Raw genomic sequence first — 6,801 nt, 5'->3', positions numbered from 1 at the left:
GATATTCACCCTTTTTGAGTGAAAAAGGGACCTCGGGGATTACCTTTTTCAAGGCCACAACTTCATAGAAGTGGTCTTGATGCACCCTTGAGATGAATCTCTCCATCTCCCATGACTCGGAGGTGGAAGCTTTTGCCTTCCCTTTCCTCTTTCTAGAGGTTTCTCCGGCCTTGGATGCCATAAATGGTTATGGAAAAACAAAAAGCAGTGCTTTTACCACACCAAACTTAAAAGGTTTGCTCGTCCTCGAGCAAAAGAAGAAAGAAGAGAGTAGAAGAAGAAGAAATGAGGGGAAAGGGAATGGCTTTTGTTTTCGGCCAAGAAGGGGAGAAGTGGTGTGTATGTTGTGTGAAAATGAAGGAGTGAAGATGGGTTTATATAGGAGAGGGGGAAAGGTAGGTTCGGCCATTTGAGGGTGGGTTTGGGTGGGAAAGTGGTTTGAATTTGAATGGTGAGGTAGGTGGGGTTTTATGAGGGATGGATGTGAGTGGTGAAGAGAAAGATGGGATTTGATAGGTGAAGGGTTTTTGGGGAAGAGGTGTTGAGGTGATTGGTGAATGGGTGAAGAAGAGAGGGAGAGTGGTAGGGTAGGTGGGGATCCTGTGGGGTCCACAGATCCTGAGGTGTCAAGGAAAAGTCATTCCTGCACCATATGGCATTCAAAATCACGTTTTGAGCCATTTCTGGCGTTAAACGCCGGGCTGGTGCCCATTTCTGGCGTTTAACGCCAGCTTCTTGCCCATTTCTGGCGTTTAACGCCAGTCTGGTGCCCCTTTCTGGCGTTAAACGCCCAGAATGGTGCCAGACTGGGCATTAAACGCCCAACAGCTAACCTCACTGGCGTTTAAACGCCAGTGGGTGCGTCCTCCAGGGTGTGCTGTTTTTCTTCCTGTTTTTCATTCTGTTTTTGCTTTTTTCATTGATTTTGTGACTTCTCATGATCATCAACCTACAAAAAACATAAAATAACAAAAGAAAATAGTTAATTATAAAACATTGGGTTGCCTTCCAACAAGCGCTTCTTTAATGTCATTAGCTTGACAGAGTACTCTTATGGAGCCTCAGAATTGCTTAGAGCTATGTTGGAACCTCCCAACACCAAACTTAGAGTTTGAATGTGGGGGTTCAACACCAAACTTAGAGTTTGGTTGTGGCCTCCCAACACCAAACTTAGAGTTTGACTGTGGGGGCTCTGTTTGTCTCTGATTTGAGAGAAGCTCTTCATGCTTCCTCTCCATGATGATAGAGGGATATCCTTGAGCCTTAAACATAAGGGATTCTTCATTCACTTGAATGATCAACTCTCCTCTATCAACATCAATCACAGCCTTTGCAGTGGCTAGGAAGGGTCTGCCAAGGGTGATGGATTCATCCATGCACTTCCCAGTCTCTAGGACTATGAAATCAGTAGGGATGTAATGGTCTTCAACTTTAACCAGAACATCCTCTACAAGTCCATGGGCTTATTTTCTTGAGTTGTCTGCCATCTCTAGTGAGATTCTTGCAGCTTGTACCTCAGAGATCCCTAACTTCTCCATTACAGAGAGAGGCATGAGGTTTACACTTGACCCTAAGTCACACAAGGCCTTCTTGAAGGTCATGGTGCCTATGGTACAAGGTATTGAAAACTTCCCAGGATCCTGTCTCTTTTGAGGCAGTTTCTGCCTAGACAAGTCATCCAGTTCTTTGGTGAGCAAAGGGGGTTCATCCTCCCAAGTCTCATTTCCAAATAACTTGTCATTTAGCTTCATGATTGCTCCAAGGTATTTGGCAACTTGCTCCTCAGTGACATACTCATCTTCTTCAGAGGAAGAGTACTCATCAGAGCTCATGAATGGCAGAAGTAAGTTGAGCCTCAGATTCCCATGGTTCCTCATTGGGGAACTCATTGGAGGTCAGTGGACGTCCATTGAGGTCTTCCTCAGTGGCGTTCACTGCCTCTCCTTCCTCCCAAAATTCGGCCATGTTGATGGCCTTGCACTCTCCTTTTGGATTTTCTTCTGTATTGCTTGGGAGAGTACTAGGAGGGAGTTCAGTAATTTTCTTGCTCAGCTGACCCACTTGTCCTTCCAAATTTCTAATGGAGGACCTTGTTTCAGTCATGAAACTTTGAGTGGTTTTGATCAGATCAGAGACCATGGTTGCTAAGTCAGAGTTATTCTGCTTAGAACTCTCTGTCTGTTGCTGAGAAGATGATGGAAAAGGCTTGCTATTGCCAAACCTGTTTCTTCCACCATAATTGTTATTGAAACCTTGTTGAGGTCTCTGTTGATCCTTCCATGAAAGATTTGGATGATTTCTCCATGAAGGATTGTAGGTGTTTCCATAGGGTTCTCCCATGTAATTCACCTCTTCCATTGAAGGGTTCTCAGGATCATAAGCTTCTTCCTCAGATGAAGCTTTCTTAGTACTGCTTGGTGCATTTTGCATTCCAGACAGACTTTGAGAAATCATATTGACTTGTTGGGTCAATATTTTGTTCTGAGCCAATATGGCATTCAGAGTGTCAATCTCAAGAACCCCTTTCTTCTGACTAATCCCATTGTTCACAGGATTTCTGTCAGAAGTGTACATGAATTGGTTATTTGCAACCATTTCAATCAGTTCTTGAGCTTCAGTAGGCGTCTTCTTCAGATGAAGAGATCCTCCTGCAGAGCTATCCAAAGACATCTTGGATAGTTCAGAGAGACCATCATAGAAAATACCTATGATGCTCCATTCAGAAAGCATATCAGAAGGACACTTTCTGATTAATTGTTTGTATCTTTCCCAAGCTTCATAGAGGGATTCTCCTTCCTTCTGCCTGAAGGTTTGGACTTCCACTCTAAGCTTACTCAATTTTTGAGGTGGAAAGAACTTTGCCAAGAAGGCATTGACTAGCTTTTCCCAAGAGTCCAGGCTTTCTTTAGGTTGAGAGTCCAACCATGTCCTAGCTCTGTCTCTTACAGCAAAAGGGAATAGCATAAGTCTGTAGACCTCAGGGTCAACCCCATTAGTCTTGACAGTGTCACAAATTTGCAAGAACTCAGCTAAAAACTGATGAGGATCTTCCAGTGGAAGTCCATGGAACTTGCAATTCTGTTGCATTAGAGAAACTAATTGAGGCTTGAGCTCAAAGTTGTTTGCTCCAATGGTAGGGATAGAGATGCTTCTCCCATAGAAATCGGGAGTAGGTGCAGTAAAGTCACCCAGCATCTTCCTTGCATTGTTGGCTTTGTTGTTTTCGGCTGCCATGTGTTCTTCTCCTTTGGAGAATTCGGTCAGGTCCTCTAAAGAGAGTTGTGCTTTGGCTTCTCTTAGCTTTCTCTTCAAGGTCCCTTCAGGTTCAGGATCAGCCTCAACAAGAATGCCCTTGTCTTTGCTCCTGCTCATAAGAAAGAGAAGAGAACAAGAAAATGTGGAATCCTCTATGTCACAGTATAGAGATTCCTTGAAGTGTCAGAGGAAAAGAAGAGTAGAAGACAGAAGTAGAAAATTCGAACTTATCAAAGGAGATGGAGTTCGAATTTTTTTTGCATTAAGGAATAGTGTTAGTCCATTAATAGAAGGATGTGAGAAGAAGGGAAGTGATTTTCGAAAATTAAGTAAAAGATTTTGAAAACATTTTTGAAAAGCATTACTTAATTTTCGAAAATGAAAGTGGGAAAGAAGTGAAGTGTTTTTTTGAAAAAGATTTTGAAATTAGAAATCAAAGAGATTTGATTGAAAATTATTCTGAAAAAGATGTGGTTAAGAAAATATGATTGGTTTTAAAAAGATGTGATTGTGAAGATATGATTTGAAAAACATTTTTAAAAAGATTTGATTTTGAAAATTAAAAACTTGGCTAACAAGAAAAGATATGATTCAAACATTAAACCTTTCTCAACAGAAAAGGCAACATACTTGAAATGTTGAATCAAATCATTGATTGGTAGCAAGTATCATTGAAAAAGGAAAGAAATTGATTTTGAAAAAGATTTTGATTGAAAAATTGATTTGAAAAAGATTTGATTTTGAAAAGATTTTGAAAACTGAAAAAAAATTGCATTGAAAAACAGAATCTTCCCCCTTGTGCCATCCTGGCGTTAAACGCCCAGAATGGTGCACATTCTGGCGTTTAACGCCCAAAACTATACCTTTTTGGGTGTTAAACGCCCAACCAGGTACCCTGGCTGGCGTTTAAACGCCAGTCTGTCCTTCTTCACTGGGCGTTTTGAACGCCCAGCTTTTTCTGTGCAATTCCTCTGCTGTATGTTCTGAATCTTCAATTCTCTGTATTATTGACTTGAGAAGACACAAATTAAAAATATTTTTGGGTTTTTAATAATAAGGAAAAGTCAAAATGCAACAAGAATCAAATAACAATGCATGCAAGACACCAAACTTAGCAGTTTGTATACTACTGACACTAATGAGAATGCATATGAGATACACAAATACTCAAGTCAAGAGAATTCAAAGATTAGAGTAAGAAATCATCAAGAACTACTTGAAAATCCTTAAGACACATGAATGAATGCATGCAATTGACACCAAACTTAAGATGAGACACTAGACTCAAACAAGAAATTTTTGAATTTTATGATTTTTTTGATTTTTTTGTGTTTTTCGAAAATTAAGTGGAAAAAGGTATCAAAATTCTTAATGAGAATTCCAGGAATCATGCAATGTTAGTCTAAAGCTTCAGTCTAAAGGAATTAGACATGGTCAGCCAAGCTTCAGCAGAACATTGCATTCAAGAGCTAAATTGATGAAGATCAATCAGCTTTGGTGATGATAAGAACATCACCTTGAAACACTAGAATTCATTCTTAAGAACTCTGAAAAAAAAATACCTAATCTAAGCAACAAGATGAACCGTCAGTTGTCCAAACTGAACAATCCCCGGCAACGGCGCCAAAAACTTGGTGCGCGAAATTGTGAACAATACTTTTCACAACTCTCATAATCCCCGGTCATGAACCCCAAGAACTTGGTAGCTCAGTACCATGGCATTACACAACTTCGCACAACTAACCAACAAGTGCACTGGGTCATCCAAGTAATAAACCTTACGCGAGTAAGGGTTGATCCCACGGAGATTGTTAGTATGAAGCAAGCTATGGTCATCTTGTAAATCTTAGTCAGGCAAACTCAAATGGATATGGTGATGAACGAAAATAAACATAAAGGTAAAGATAGAGATACTTATGTAATTCATTGGTAGGAACTTCAGATAAGCGCATGAAGATGCCTTCCCTTCCGTCTCTCTGCTTTCCTACTGTCTTCATCCAATCCTTCTTACTCCTTTCCATGGCAAGCTTGTGTAGGGTTTCACCGTTGTCAATGGCTACCTCCCATCCTCTCAGTGAAAACGATTGCATATGCTCTGTCACAGCACGCGAAATTCAGCTGTCGGTTCTCGGTCAGGCCGGAATAGAATCCATCGATTCTTTTGCGTCTGTCACTAACGCCCCGCCTGCTAGGAGTTTGAAGCACGTCACAGTCATTCAGTCATTGAATCCTACTCAGAATACCACAGACAAGGTTAGACCTTCCGGATTCTCTTGAATGCCGCCATCAGTTCTAGCCTATACCACGAAGACTCTGATCTCACGGAATGGTTGGCTCGTTTGTCAGACGAGCACTCGGTTGTCAGGCGATCAACCATGCATCGTGCAATCAGGAATCCAAGAGATATTCACCCAATCGAAGGTAGAACAGAGGTGGTTGTCAGTCACATGTTCATAGGTGAGAATGATGATGAGTGTCACGGATCATCACATTCATCAAGTTGAAGAACAAGTGATATCTTAGAACAAGAACAAGCGGAATTGAATGGAAGAACAATAGTAATTGCATTAATACTCGAGGTACAGCAGAGCTCCACACCTTAATCTATGGTGTGTAGAAGCTCCACCGTTGAAAATACATAAGAACAAGAGTGATCATTGGTTTCGGCCCCAGAGAGGGAACCAGAAGAACCAAGATGAAAATACAATAGTAAAAGGTCCTACTTATAGAAAACTAGTAGCCTAAGGTTTACAGAGATGAGTAAATGACATAAAAATCCACTTCCGGGCCCACTTGGTGTGTGCTTGGGCTGAGAAATGAAGCATTTTCGTGTAGAGACTCTTCTTGGAGTTAAACGCCAGCTTTTATGCCAGTTTGGGCGTTTAACTCCCATTTTGGTGCCAGTTCCGGCGTTTAACGCTGGGATTTCTGAGAGTGACTTTGAACGCCGGTTTGGGCCATCAAATCTTGGGCAAAGTATAGACTATCATATATTGCTGGAAAGCCCAGGATGTCTACTTTCCAACGCCGTTGAGAGCGCGCCAATTGGGCTTCTGTAGCTCCAGAAAATCTACATCGAGTGCAGGGAGGTCAGAATCCAACAGCATCTGCAGTCCTTTTTAGTCTCTGAATCAGATTTTTGCTCAGGTCCCTCAATTTCAGCCAGAAAATACCTGAAATCACAGAAAAACACACAAACTCATAGTAAAGTCCAGAAAAGTGAATTTTAACTAAAAACTAATAAAAATATACTAAAAACTAACCATATCATACCAAAAACATACTAAAAACAATGCCAAAAAGCGTACAAATTATCCGCTCATCATGCATCAACACTTGGTAACTTGGGTTAACTAACCCAGGATTATCAACTGAAAATCCACTATCAAGAGCAACCTAACTACAAGGCATTTAGTGACCCAAAGAGGTGCTGGGCATCAGTGTTCTAAGAATGAATGTGAGCCACGTGTCTATAGTGAATAATGTGTCAAGCATAAATAAAGAAAAGAGCTTGTTACAATGACACTGAACTAAAGCTTATAGAAA

At 41.0% G+C, this 6,801-nt stretch overlaps 1 non-coding gene across 1 annotated transcript; it reads left to right on the top strand.

The window, feature by feature from the left end:
• The first annotated feature begins 2,724 nt into the window (after positions 1 to 2,724).
• LOC112763171 (small nucleolar RNA R71) lies at positions 2,725 to 2,832 on the top strand. Its single transcript, XR_003182833.1, has one exon. It is a non-coding gene; the product is annotated as a small nucleolar RNA R71 (small nucleolar RNA).
• Positions 2,833 to 6,801: the final 3,969 nt, after the last annotated feature.

This window comes from Arachis hypogaea, chromosome 2 (assembly GCF_003086295.3).
Source record: "Arachis hypogaea cultivar Tifrunner chromosome 2, arahy.Tifrunner.gnm2.J5K5, whole genome shotgun sequence".
NCBI classification, from domain to species: Eukaryota; Viridiplantae; Streptophyta; class Magnoliopsida; order Fabales; family Fabaceae; genus Arachis; species Arachis hypogaea.
The sequence above is the reverse complement of the archived record's forward strand: the minus strand, read 5'-3'. Positions and strand labels throughout refer to the sequence as shown.